Raw genomic sequence first — 15,131 nt, 5'->3', positions numbered from 1 at the left:
TTTTGTTTTTGAGTAAGGCAAAATATCCCCAATTTAGAAAACAAAATAACTATTTGGCTATTCCATAATTTACTGTTAGCTTGTTAAAATGCATTTATGTTTTCTTCCTCTCTCCTTTCTCTTCCCGATTCTTCTTACCTTCACCCTGTTTCATTCTTCCAGTTTTTCTTCATTTAACTTCAACTATCTGGGTTGCTGAGGGAAAAAAAGCCCTGGCACTTAATCAAAAACATGATCTCATTGCTTTCAATGGCTTAGAAAAGAAACATTTTAAAGCAGTTGAAAGATTTCACTTTGGAAAGTAGGTGCTGCATAACTAAGTGTGTTGGTTCCCAGCAGAGCCTTGAGTAACCTCTTTCCAGCCATCCTCATGGTTTTTTTCTCTTGCACTTCTTGTTCAGTGAGCAGTAGCTTGAGTTTTAAAAAAATCCAGCAGGAGTTTCCTTGTGGCTGTTTTGCTGGAGTATTGTTTTCTGTTCTTTCACTCTCTTTATAGTATTTTTATCTTTTTGTAGCATAATTGTTTCTAGGCTTCATCATCGGTAGACAGAGATGGAATATAAAGTTCTCTCCTGCTTACAGCCCCTTCAGAGACCTGTTAGATATTTCTGGGAGTCCTGGAAGAGAAACATGTATTCAGAAACAAGTTAATATTCTTTCTTGCAGCCTCCTTGGAAAGTCCATTTTCCCATTGGCCACAACAGTGTGCCTTATGGGCTCCAGTACTATAGGTCCTCTGTGAGGGGTAGTAACAGAGCTGGGAATGCTATCCGTAGTGCATCAGAGCTGCCAGTCTTCAAGGTGCCCAGGAGGTACAGAACTGAATTAAAGAGCTACCTTTTTTCATCTCTCCCTGCCACATTTTGTCCCTAAGTACCAAAGTGGTGGAATTTGTGTTCACAGTTTCAGTCTCTGTAGAAAAGGTTTCTTATCTTTTAGATCTACCCTTTTACTCCTTCTGGTCTCACAAGCAGTTCAAAGAGCTAAATGAAAAAAGACACCATGCTATTTCTTCCATTGTCCTTATTTCATCTTGCTGTTTATCTGCTTACTCTTCTACTCCCCTATATTCCTACTAAAATCTCCCAACATCCTTGAATTACAAAACAACCTACCACACATGGGAAGCAAAGGAGTCATTGCTGCACTAGTTCTGACAGTTGTTGAATTCTTAGTCATACTTGGGATTGCTCAAACAACTTGTTACCTTTTTAAAAAATAATTTTTGAATAGGTTTCCATTACTTGCTACAAATTCAAAAGGTACAAAAATGTGTACAGGAGAAAATTGCTTTATCATTTCCATTTCTCATTTATCAAGTTCCCGTTCCTGAGAGAATTAGTATTACCAGTTTCTTCTGTACCTTTCCAGAAATATTTTATGCATGAGTAAAAAAAAAATCTATATTCTTATTTAAATATTCTTCCCTACCCTACTGCTTCACAAGTGACATAACATATACCCTATGTTCTTCCTTGTTCTTTTTCTCTTGGAGTCTGTTTCATATTAACACATAATGAATTTCCTTATTATTTTTATGGCTGCATTGCATGGTTATACTATGATTTATTTATGTCATCTACTAATGGTGGCTATTTACTTTGTTTCTGATCTTTTGCTGTTACAAATAATGCTGCAGTTATTTTGCTCCTGCATGAATATATCTGTAGGCTAAATCTTCATATTTGTAATGGATAGGTTGAAAGTTTTATGCATTGTAGTTTAGTTGGTACCTTTGCAAATACTAGACTCTGACAATTTTTTCTTTGTTTCTAGCTTACACTCTGGACTCCTTTTGGTGACTTTGCTTCCTCACCATCTGATTTTATTTGATGATTGCTCAGGCAATATCCAGACAATATAAGTAAGTAGACAGCTGTACGAAAAGAAAAAAATAGGTTGTTTTGCATTACACTTTAGTGAACCTAGAATTTCTCCTCTATCTTAGAGCTTACAGCTAATGCTCAGAATTAAACTGACATAAGACAGATTAACAGGAGAAAAGTATACACATTTTATTTAGTAAGTTTCAATGTGCATTGGAGTCCTCACTGGGAAAATGAAGACCCAAAGAAGAAATTAGGACAAAGAGTAGTGAATTGGGAATATGTGACAACACAAAAGAGTTTGGACTAGGACAGTTTTAATCTTGGAAAAGTGACTAAGCCGATAAGGGTTAATTTAACAAGGTTTATTTGTACAAATTTGTGTCACCCTCAACTCCCTGTCTCTGTTGATAAGAATATCTTCCTTCCTTCTTGGTGTAGGGAGGGTACCTTTCACATGAGAGTTTTATTTCCTCCTTTCAGAAAGAAAAGGAAGGTCAGCATGCCCTTCTTATATCTGCTCTTTTTAGGTGCCCTTAACTCAAAATAATTAATATGCCAAAGCGGCATATTTGGGGTTGGCATACTCTAAATCCAATCAACATTTCCCATAGAGACATAAATATAAAGAATTATTTCTCTATTGTGAAACTGTTGTAGAGTGACCCCTGGCTAGGTTTGGTCCAGGTTCTTGTTTCTACATGAGAAAGAATTCAAGGAAAATACTTAGATCAAGGGAAGAAAAGAAGCAAGATTTATTTAAGCCAAAAGTATACTGTTAAGGAACAAATACAAGCAAACTCAAGAGTTGCTATAGTCAACAAGGTTCTGGGGCCAGGCTTTTATACATAGAGAGAGACATAGAGGGTTTAACCTGGGGTGCAGTTTAATTGAGTACTCAAAGGGGTAGAATTTGGGGCAGGGCTTGAATACCACCCATTTCCCTGCCATTTGTTTTTTGAAATCTTGGAAATGGCATGGTATAGGGTGCATGATGGGACTGAGAATATTGACCATGGTAATTTTACTGTGATAACATTATAATGACTAAATGTCATTGTGAAGATGCAGCCTGCAGCCATATTTCTAGCTGGCACTGTTTCTGAGTTTGTAATATCACTGAATCTGTGGTCTTTTGCTACATGGAAGGCAAGAGGGATTTGGGTGGTGCATGAAAAGTAGTTTGGGCAATGCAGAGAAAAGGGATTTGGATGGTACATACAAGGGGGTGGTATTGGCAGAGCATACCAACCAGTATTGCCACATGGATAAGCCGGGACTGTCTGGTAGGTAGGCTGGGGGATCTGGCAAACCTCAGCTTCTCACTACAATTGATACTTCCCTGCCTACATCAGGACAAACTACAATATAAACTCAGTGATAAAGGGTGGCCAGAGTTGGTATCTAGAAGTGATAGAGTGACTCTTCTTACCCTGCCCTGTGATGAACTGGAGAGTGCATGCCCTGTGTGTAAGAGTTATATGAGGGACTACAGAGTCAGTAGTGATAGATGCTGCCATTTTCTAAAAAAACAAAAGCCTCAATATTTATATGCAGTCTCCCAACTTTTGAATACTGTGTAGATCAAACAACATACATTGACAGTATTGATCCATTCCCCATCAAAGGACAAAATTACAACAATTTAGTCTGAAGATCTTAGTTGGCTTTATTTCAATGCTGGAATAGGACAGTACTTCACTCCATAAAATACAGTAAGTGTTTCAATGAACAGAGCCGATAAAGTTAGTTTTATGGACAATTTAAGGGCTGGAGACAGTAGAAACAAAAAAAGTAGATGATCATTTCAAGGTTACTTTCTTTACAAGGCGGGGACAGGGAGACAGAACAATAGAAAAATAACTGATTTCTACCATCAGATTACTTCAGGTACGTCCTTTGTGCAAGGATTAAGGTAGAGTGAACTTAATTATCATGCCAGTTGAAACTGGCTTGTTTGGGAAATCTGTTTGTTATTCTTTCTAATCCAGATAAACAGCTTAGTTTCAGCTTGATGACCTGGAATTTTAGCATGAATCCCTCTATTTTGATTTGTTGCTTGGTCTGTTGGGAACTACTTACTCATGAGCTTGGTACCGATTAATGGCCTCCTGTAATTTTTATTTAACACCCCTAATCCTCCAGTTTGCACTTGTACATAAAGAGGCAGCTCCTTGGCTAGTTCTGTGGCTCTGACTCCCTGTATTTTCATTCTAGTTCCTCACCACCTCTTGTCAGCTGCATGTTGCTTGTAAATGTTCCATTGATTGTTAAAATAATTGTACCTGTCATCATTGTCTACTTCTTGAACATTTGAAGTTCCCTTTGCTTTGATTTTTTTTTAGTCACAATGTATAGAGAATCATGAGATTCACATTACACTTCTGTTAACTTAGTCACTGTATCTTATGATTCTAAAAAGCATTTTTTTTTCCTGAGGTGTGGGATGTTAGACTTTTAGCAACTAGGAGCAGAACATATTAATAATCATTTTGTTCTTTCCACCTCTACCAATATTCTTTCTAGATTCTGGTCATTGTTTGAAAGGTCAGGAGAGACATGATCATAGATAATTGGTAAATATTAAAATAAAACTTAGGAAGGAAAGTTTTTCTGTCCGAAGTCATTCATGGCATTCTTTGGGGTTTTTCCTGTGAGTCTTGGAAGAAGAATTAATAGCTTGAACCAAAAGTCTCCAAACCTTGGATTATGATTACCATTGGAAGAAAAACTGGTACCTAATGGATCTCCACTTCTGCCCTTGTCTTTATTCCATTCTTCAGAAATTTCACTGGAGAGGGTGTACAGTTTTCAGTGTCATCTCTTCTCTGTTTCTTGTCAGAGACTCCTGTTGACCTATCCCTAGTCCATCAAAGTTAATTACACAATTTGGGGCAGAAAAAAGTAATTCCTTCTAAATGAGTAGAAACTACTGCCTTTAATGCTTTTTTCTCAGATAGTCATTTATCCATACTTACAGCAATTAAAGGATAGAAGTACCATAAAAAAACATAATTTGAAAAGAAACTTAAGGCAATGAGTTCTCACAGTTGCTGGGGGAACTAAAGCCTTATCCAAGCAGTTCTTGGCTGAAAGATACCTGCCTAGCTCTGGATTTCTGCATATTCACGAGACAACTTTTTCTCATTATAATCTGACTCTCCAAAAATAACTCTCCCATTAGTAATCAAGCATTTTTAATATAAGCCATTACATTGTTACTGTTTTTTAAACTTTTGGAATCAGTTTTTTCCTAGTATGTGATAAGTTTTTAGAAAAATTGGTGATTCAAATTTATAAGAGGGAAAGGGAGCTAATGTTTCTGGGTACCTACTTTAAAGAGCCTTTTTAAACCCTGTCTTACTTAGTCCTTACAGTGACTCCTTAAGGTGCAGATAATTCACAGAAGAGGAAACGAAGGCTGAGCATGTTTAAGAAATTTTATAAGATTAAACTGCTCTGGGGCCCACACTGTGGCGTAGCAGGTAAAGCTGCCGCCTGCTGTGCTGGCATTGCATATGGGCACAGGTTTGAGTCCTGGCTGCTCCACTTCCGATCCAGCTCTCTGCTATGGCCTGGGAAAGCAGTAGAAGATGGCCCAAGTGCTTTGTCCCCTATGCTCATGTGGGAGACCTGGAAGAAACTCCTAGCTCCAGGCTTCAGATTGGCCTGGCTCTGGCCATTGCGGCCATTTGGAAAGTTAACCAGCGGATGGAAGACCTCTCTCTCTGCCTCTGCCTCTGCCTCTCTGTGACTCTGCCTTTCAAATAATAAATAAATAAATTAAAAAAAAAAAAAAGATTAAATTTCTAAAAAGTTGTGGGTAGGACCTCAGGTTTCATACATAAAACATCTTGTTCCAGATTTCTTATTCTTTGTATTACTTCATACCACTCTGTTTTATATCTTTAAAAAATTACTTTGTTGACTATATGTAACAAGAATAAGAACTGAAAGTAGGAAGAAAATTGGAAATCAATGGATTAGTACAACAGAACATATTTCTAGTTCACTATATGTACAGTAAATTTTTCTAACTGTGAACTTTAGTTTAAAATGATGACCTGTCAATTATGTTTTGAAATTATGCCCTGAATAATACTTACTGTTTTTGGATATGGAGTGAAATATATATATATTCACTTTGAAATAACCTTAATAGGCCGGCGCTGTGGTGCAATAGGCTAATCCTCCGCCTTGCGGTGCCGGCACACCGGGTTCTAGTCCCAGTTGCCCCTCTTCCAGGTTAGCTCTCTGCTGTGGCCAGGGAGTGCAGTGGAGGATGGCCCAAGTGCTTGGGCCCTGCACCCCATGGGAGACCAGGAGAAGCACCTGGCTCCTACTTTCGGATCAGCGCAGTGCACTGGCCGCTGCGCTCCGGCCATGGCGGCCATCGGAGGGTGAACCAATGGCAAAGGAAGACCTTTCTCTCTGTCTCTCTCTCTCACTGTCCACTCTGCCTGTCAAAAAAAAAATAAAAAAAAGAAATAACCTTAATAAAATATAATTCATGTGCCATACCGTTCCCTTGCTAAAGTATACAATTCAGTTAATGGAATGTAGACTTAGCACATTTTTAAATGCTGGTTAGAAGTAATATAAAGGACTTGAAATCTTTTTTGAGTCTGGAAGTTATTCAAAGATCTAAGAAGATTCCTCCCCCTATAATTAGATATACTTAATGAGAACTGGTTAAAATTGTTTGCATACCGAAAATAAAAATATTTATACTGTTCATTTGTGTAGTTATTATAGTTTATAATTATCATTGTTTTGAGAACCCATGAGCTTGTCAACCATGGGAAATAATTAAGAATATAAATTATATATTGAAATTATATATTGAACATAAATAGAAATATATGGAGACTTTAGCAGATAAAATTGAGGTAAGTCCTTATCATTCTGGAGTAGAATCATGATCTTGTTGGGAATAACCAGGTGATGGGGAATATGGAGGAACATGAGAAACAGAGAAAAGCTGATACATATCTGTGGCCCCAAGTTTTAATTTTTTTATTTGGAAGGCAGAGTGTCAGAGAGATAAGGAAAGACAGAAGGATCTTCCTTCAATTCACTGATTGACTCTCAAATTCCTACAGCAGCTTGGGGCTAAGCCAGGAGTCAGGACATCTGCATCTCCCACATAGGTGACAGGAACCCAAGTACCTAGACCATCACTCACTGCCTCCCAGGTAAATTAGCAGGAAGCTGGGTCAAAAACAGGGAGTAACCAGCACTGGAACCAGGCTCCCTGATGTGGTATGTGGGCTTCCTAGGTGACAGCTTAACCTGCTGCACCGCAAAACTTGCCCCAGCCCCAGGATTTTAAATACAACTCAAATAGAGAACCTTTTCTCATTACTTGAGGTACTTTTTATGTCCGTTCAGTCAGGTGATATAAAATCTAAAGTAACTTTGATAGATAAACTCTGAGGAATGCAGAGAAATAAACTATTAGAATATTGGGTAAATAATTGCTTGACTTCACCTTTTAGTTGTGAAATATTGTCTGAATGACAGCATTCCTATTTTGAATTATATATTGGCATATCCTCCTGAGATGTGGGAGGTAAAAAACTTCTCCAGTTCTCTTCTGATGGAGAGTATATGAATTCCCTCATCTTATGCTTCCTTGTCCTCCTTTCAGTGATCACCCTCTAGTAAATTGACTGAGGATGTTTGAAGACTAATCATAAGTTGTTGATGAGAGACCAGCGCTGTGGCTAATTGGGTAAAATCACTGCCTGCCATGCTGGTATCCCATATGGGCACCAGTTTAAGTTTCTGGCTACTCTACTTCCTATCCAGCTCTCTGCTATGGACTAGGAAAGCAGCAGAAGATGACCTGAGACCTTGGGCCCCTGCATCCACTTGGGAGACCTAGAAGAAGCTCCTATCTCTTGGCTTCAGATCAGTGCATCTCCAGCCATTGTGGCCAATTGGGGAGTGAACCTCTGCCTTTCCTTCTCTCTCTGTGTAACTCCGATAAATCTTTAAAAAGAAAAAAAAAAAAAAAGAGTTGTTGATGGGGCTTTCTGAAGTACAACTTAATGGATGCTGGGAATGAACAAAAACAATCTGTTGACAGGGTAGTGTACCTCTTTGTTTCTGCAAGTATACATTACTTATGTAAGTTTCAGAGCAAATCTCATTTATATTTGTATCCTTAACACTTAGCTTATAGTGGATACTTAATAAATGCTTATTATATGTCTTAGATAATAATTCCAATTACATTTTTAAAAATTTGGTGGCATAGGAGCTTGTGATAACTAAGTTTTAGGTTCCTAACCCTTTTGGTTATCTTGCTTGAATGAGGCTAGAAAATAAGCATATATTTAATTTCTTCAGTAAGAAAGATTTATTTGTTTATTGCTTCTGATGTGGGTAGCACATTGGTAGTAACAGACTGCATCAACATTCCCTGACTTTAAGCTCACAAATCTAGTGAGGAAAGAAACATTGAGGTGCCTCAAAAAGTCTGTGGAAAAACTAAATTAAAAGATAACTTTATTTTGGTACGAAAAAAGTTTTGTGAACCATGCATATGAAGAGTCTTCAAACAGTTCATGAAAAAAATGCATATTATCAAAAATTATGCAGACTGCAAGAATGATTTGCACCATAATACCTTTATCTTTTAATTCCATTTTCCCATGAACTTTTTGAAGTACCCTCATACATACGTATGAATTATTTTAATATGGGAGAGCAGAAATATCCTTGTTCTATACTAGCAGAGTTTTATAACACTTTACAAAGGGTATTTGCTGTGTTATAAAGTTCACAGGAACTGATAGAAAGAGAAGGAAGGCATTCCATTTTAGAAGGGCTAAGGCAAGTATTTACTATGTGAGATGAGGAATAAAGAGAGTAGTTCTAGAATACTTATGAATTTACCAATATCTTATATGAATTCCTTTGAAGTAGACATATTGTTAAGTCCTATCAAATTTATCATCAACTATGAGTAATGAAAAGTATTTCGTTATTCAACTTGGAATATTGGTATGGGTAGCTAAGATTTTTGATAATGATATTGTGTTCAAAATTTTTTTATGCTTACACATCATATTTTACCCAAGAGGTATGACATTGCATTATTGGAGTTTTTCTTGCCACTAAATAAGTAGTTTCCATGAGGAGTTATCTCATGAGCTGTTTAAAAATATTCTTGGACCCCTATCTTAGGTTAGATTCAGTAGACTGAGTTGGCTGGTAGGATTCTGTTTGTGAAAGAGTTTCACATAATACTGGTTGACAGCAGGATTTGAGAATAACTGCCCTAAATTGATATGGAGAGAAAGTTCTACCTGCTCTAATGTATTTGTACTGTAATTCAATAAGCATGGAGTAGGTTCATGTGAAACTTAACTGTAAGAACGCTTCTGGGAGTGGAGTGCCCTCCTGGGAATGGAGACTTACATAGAAGAGAATACTATATTATCCCATATATATATATATAATATATACTATATTATAAACAGTAGTTGCTCCATAGGTTTGTTTTGAACATTAATGAGTCTGAAATAAAACTACAGAGCACACAGCTACAGCTCTTAGAAACAATGAAATAACAAGGTAAGTGACATCTAAACTTACTATGATATGATGGTACTCATGATTGAAATCAGTAGATCACACACACATTTGAAGACTGACATGGTGCCTCAGCTATGATCTAGGGCTAAGTTAGTACTCTGTGACATTTTATGGCATAGTTCAATTTAATTTACCAGTTACCCACTATTAATAGTAGAGAAATCTATATTTTATTTTCCAGCTATATAATTATTTTAGAATGGAAAAAATAGAGAATATATTCAAGAGTAACAGCAAAACCCACCACATTTAAAAGTAATCATTTCCTGTATTAGATTATTATAGTAAATTCTGGAAGATTTGTGACAGAACTGTGGCTCTTCTGACTCATTCTGTTTATGGATAAAACTCCAAGATCATCTAGTAGTGTGATATAAGTACTCTAAGAGACAATTAACAAGCTTAAAAACTCCTTTCCAGAAGCTATAAAGAATATGAATATTTTATCCTGTTCTATCTATTCTTGAGTTCAACAAATGTTGCAGAACTTGTTATGTGCTACTTTAGGAGCAGATATAGATGATAGGCACTAGCAATACAGGTGCTAGACAAATAAAAATATATAATGTGTCAAATATTAATACATGCTAAAAAGAAAATGAAAATGAAACTATGTTGCTTTTTAAAAAGCTTTTAGGAAATGGAAGCCCTGAAAAAAGAGATGAGTCATTTGTATCATACATAGATGTTTAACAAATGCTTCTTGACTGAAGGTGAGAAAGCTGTATTATCTGTAAGTTTAGTATACAACAAATCCCTTGATGATGGGAACATGTATCTAATATAATTTTAGGTCCAGGACAAATAATTTAGGTCCAGGACAAACAAACCCATTGTTTGTTTGCATTCTGCTGTGGTTAGGCTGAGCATGCTTCATTTAATGCATTTAGGGATCTAATTTTTTTTTATTATTATTTATCTATTTCAGAGGCAGAGAGAGAGGGCTTTCATCCATTGCTTCACTCCCCAAACGGCCTCAATGGCCAGAGATGGGCCAATCCAAAGCCAAGAGCTTCCTCTGGGTCTTCCATAGTACTTGGTCCCCCAACCCTTCCCCCGCCCCTTTTTTTTTAAGATTTGCTTATTTGAAAGGCAGAGTTACAGAGAGAGGAAGAGAGAGAGGCAAAGAGATCTTCCATCTGCTACCTCACACCCCAAATGGCCTTGGTGGCCGGGACTGGGTTAGGCCAATGCCAGGAGCCAGGAGTTTGTTCTGGGTCTCCCACTTGGGTGCAGGGGCCCAAACACTGGTCCATCCTCAGCTGTTTTTTCAGGCACACAGAGCAGGGAGCTGGATTGAAAGTGGAGCAGCTGGGACCCAAAAAAGGCACCCATAGGGCATGCTTGGGCCCCTGCACCCGCATGGGACACCAGGAAACACCTGGCTCCTGGCTTTGGATTGGCGCAGCGCCAGCCATAGCGGCCATTTGGGGAGTGAACCAATGGAAGGAAGACCTTTCTCTCTCTCTTTCCCTCTCACTGTCTATACCTCTATCTGTCAAATAAAAAATTTTTTTAAAAAAAGACGGGATTTTAGCAAAGAGACTATTTGCAAAAATTATGCTGATATTTGAAAGGTTGCCTTGTGGAGAAGCAAAAAAAAAAAATCTAGTCTTTATTGATTCAGGCAGATGAGTGGGTTGAAGTTACAAGAAACAGTTTTAGAATCCATAACAGGAAGATCTTTATCAGTAAAACTCTCCATTAAGCTTTTCTGTCCCTGGAAATGTAGGAAGATAGATATATATATATATATATATATATATATATATATAATCTGTGAGTATAAAATTTTGACAAGTATGCTAGTATATGTAAGAATTCTTTTGGGGTTAATAACCAGAATCTACAAAGAGATCAAGAAACTCCACAAAAACAAAACCAACAACCCAATTAAGAGATGGGCCAAGGACCTCAATAGACATTTTTCAAAAGAGGAAATCCAAATGGCCAACAGGCACATGAAAAAATGTTCAAGGTCATTAGCAATCAGAGAAATGCAAATCAAAACCACAATGAGGTTCCACCTCACCCCGGTTAGAATGGCTCACATTCAGAAATCTACCAACAACAGATGCTGGCGAGGATGTGGGGAAAAAGGGACACTAACCCACTGTTGGTGGGAATGCAAACTGGTCAAGCCACTATGGAAGTCAGTCTGGAGATTCCTCAGAAACCTGAAGATAACCCTACCGTTCGACCCAGCCATCCCACTCCTTGGAATTTACCCAAAGGAATTTAAATTGGCAAACAAAAAAGCGGTCTGCAGCCTAATGTTTATTGCAGCACAATTCACAATAGCTAAGACCTGGAACCAACCTAAATGCCCATCAACGGTAGACTGGATAAAGAAATTATGGGATATGTACTCTTTAGAATACTATACCGCAGTAAGAAACAACGAAATCCAGTCATTTGCAACAAAATGGAGGAATCTGGAACACATCATGCTGAGTGAAATAAGCCAGTCCCAAAGGGACAAATACCATATGTTCTCCCTGATCGGTGACAACTGACTGAACACCAAAAAGGAAACCTCCTGAAGTGAAATGGACACTATGAGAAATGGTGACTTGATCAGCATAGCCCTGACTGTTAATGAACAACTTAATACATTATCCTTCTTAGTAGTTTTTTTGTCTGTTCTACTTAATATGACTGGTTTAATTCTGTAATTAATACACAGTTATTCTTAAGTGTTGAAATTTAACTGAAATGTGATCCCTGTTAAACATAAGAGTAGGAATAAGAGAGGGAAGAGATATATAATTTGGGACATGCTCAAGCTGACTTGCCCCAAATGGTAGAGTTAGAAACATACCAGGGGACTCCAATTTAATCCCATCAAGGTGGCATGTACCAATGCCATCTCACTAGTCCAAGTGATCAATTTCAGTTCGCAATTGATCATAATGAAAGGACTAAGAGTCAAAGGGAGCACATAAACAAGTCTAGTACCTGCTAACACTAAACGATAGAATAAATAAAGGGGAGAGTGATCCAACATGGGAAGTGAGATACTCAGCAGACTCATAGAATGGCAGATGCCCTAAATAGCACTCTGGCCTCAGAATCAGCCCTAAAGGCATTCAGATCTGGCTGAAAAGCCCATGAGAGTATTTCAGGCATGGAAAGCCAAGACACTCTGGCAAAAGATCTCTGTGAGTGAGATCTCAGTGGAAAGAACAGGTCTTCAAAGAAGGAGGTACCTTTCTCTGAAGGGAGGAGAGAACCTCCACTTTGACTATGACCTTGTCTAAACAAGATAAGAGTTGGAGAACTCAAGGGGCTTCCATAGCCTTGGAAACTCATGACTGGAGCATAGGGAGATTACTGATGCCATAGACAGGAGTGTCAATTGGTAAAGTCAACAACAGGAGTCACTGTGCACTTACTCCTCATGTAGGATCTCTGTCCTTAATGTGCTGTGCATTGAGATTTAATGCTATAACGAGTACTCAAATAATATATTTCACTTTGTGTTTCTATGGGGGTGCAAACTGTTGAAATCTTTACTTAATGCATACTAAACTGATCCTCTGTAAAAAAAAAAAAAAAAGAAAAGAAAAGAAAAGAAAAGAAACTATCAACTCCCAACTTGACTCTCACTGGGATTAAACATGACAATAGGTCTGATCTGATTTCATCATCATTAAAAAAAAATCATCTATTATTCTTCACTTTATGTTTCTGTGTGGGAGCAAACTGTTGAAATCCTTACTTAATGTATACTAAGCTGATCTTCTGTATATTAAGATAATCGAAAATGAATCTTGATGTGAATGGAAGGGGAGAGGGAGTGGGAAAGGGGAGGGTTGTGGGTGGGAGGGACGGTATGGGGGGGAAGCCATAGTAATCCATTATTCGTACTTTGGAAACGTATATTCATTAAATAAAAGTTAAAAAAAAAAAAAAAAAAAAAAGAAAAAAAAAAAAAGAATTCTTTTGGAATAAAAGTCTCCATGGTGTGTGACATACTTAGCATTAATCATAAATCATGTTCAACTTGTTGCTATCAAAATTACTCATTTGTTCTAGAGAAATTAAAAACAAAATCCCTAATCTTATATTTTGGAGAAAGGTGGGCCAGCACCGCAGCTCAATAGGCTAATCCTCCACCTAGCGGCGCCAGCACACCGGGTTCTAGTCCCGGTCGGGGCGCCAGATTCTGTCCCGGTTGCCCCTCTTCCAGGCCAGCTCTCTGCTGTGGCCCGGGAAGTCAGTGGAGGATGGCCCAAGTCCTTGGGCCCTGCACCTGATGGGAGACCAGGAGAAGTACCTGGCTCCTGCCTTCGGACCGACGCAGTGCGCCGGCCGCAGCGCACCGGTCTCGGCGGCCATTGGAGGGTGAACCAACGGCAAAGGAAGACCTTTCTCTCTGTCTCTCTCTCACTGTCCACTCTGCCTGTAAAAAAAAAAAAAGGTGAGGCCTATCACAGTATTTCAACCACAATTCAAATAAGAAAAGAAAAATTCATTAGCAGATTGACCTTAGACATGTAGTATCTTGTCTTAATTATGTACCATAGGGTGTTGTGAGATTAAATGAACTATTCTGTGTAAAGCATTGACCCAATGATTATCTATAGGGGCATAAATTTTATTAGTATTGTCAGTTTTAAACCATCTAAAGGCATTGTTTCAGAGATTAATATTCTTTTTTATTTAATTTATTTGAAAGGCAGAGTTACAAAGAGAGGGAGAGGTCTTCTATCTGCTGGCTCACTCTTCAAACGCAACAACAGCTGAGGCTGATCCAGGCCAAAGCTAGGAGCATCATCCAGGTCACTCACGTGGGTGTCAGGGGCCCAGAGACTTGGGTCACCTTTTGTTGCTTTCCCAGGCCTGCTAGCAGGGAGCTAGAACAAAGGTGGAGTAGCCAGGACTCAAACTGCTGCAGGTGATGGCTGAACCTTCTGTGCCACAAAGTGACCTGGGAGATTTTTAGCATTCTAATCTTAATGAGTTCTTAGTTCTGATATTTGTGGTTCTGTGCTTTCCTCGTATGTCACGTATTATTTTCATCTAAACTCTCCATTGGCCTCTCATATCACAGCCAAATGTAATAAATCCTTGCTAATCTGGTATTTTTCAAGAGAAAAAATGGTTTACAAGATTGGCATTCTAAAATGTTAAACCTTCTCTTTAACCATCTCTTTTTTTAAAAAAATAGTATCATAGTTTCCTGCCTTTCTAAAGCAAAAATCTTAAACTTTACTCTTTTTGATGAGTCACTGTTCTTTTGTATATCTAATTAAATAGCTGTTTTCATTTATTTTACTTTTCTCTTTCCAGGTAGCTATCATTTGTGTGTGTGTGTGTTTAAGCCTTTTTATATCCTCTCAACCAACTATTGTCTAATCTGTTCTATGTTTGGAAATCAGATATTAAAGCTTGCTAAAAATTATATGTTAAAATGATGAAATGTCTGGAGCTTACTTGAAAATACCCACTTGCGGGGCCGCCGCCATGGCTCACTTGGTTAATCCTCTGCCTGTGGCACTGGCATCCCATGTGGGCACCGGATTCTAGTCCCGGTTGCTCCTCTTGCAGTCCAGCTCTCTGCTGTGGCCTGGGAGGGCAGTGGAAGATGGCCCAAGTGCTTGGGCTCCTGTACCCGCATGGGAGACCAGAAGGAAGCACCTGGCTCCTGGCTTCCGATCGGCGCAGCACCAGCTGTGGTGGCCATTTTGGGGAATG

At 38.4% G+C, this 15,131-nt stretch overlaps 1 protein-coding gene across 39 annotated transcripts in view; it reads left to right on the top strand.

Moving 5' to 3' along the window:
• Positions 1 to 15,131, top strand: part of HMBOX1 (homeobox containing 1) — a 224,176-nt gene that overhangs the window by 67,931 nt on the left and 141,114 nt on the right. For 27 of the 39 annotated variants that reach the window (XR_011386240.2, XR_007918102.3, XR_011386242.1 and 24 more), the window contains one exon: positions 1,777 to 1,864. The exons of the other annotated variants lie outside the window; for them this stretch is intronic. The gene's annotated coding sequence lies outside the window, so the exon portion shown is untranslated. The remainder of the gene's footprint in view (positions 1 to 1,776; positions 1,865 to 15,131) is intronic. 39 annotated transcript variants of the gene reach the window in all.

The sequence above is a fragment of the Oryctolagus cuniculus genome, chromosome 2, assembly GCF_051225735.1.
Source record: "Oryctolagus cuniculus isolate XC-2025 breed Fujian yellow rabbit chromosome 2, ASM5122573v1, whole genome shotgun sequence".
Taxonomy (NCBI): Eukaryota; Metazoa; Chordata; class Mammalia; order Lagomorpha; family Leporidae; genus Oryctolagus; species Oryctolagus cuniculus.
The sequence above is the reverse complement of the archived record's forward strand: the minus strand, read 5'-3'. Positions and strand labels throughout refer to the sequence as shown.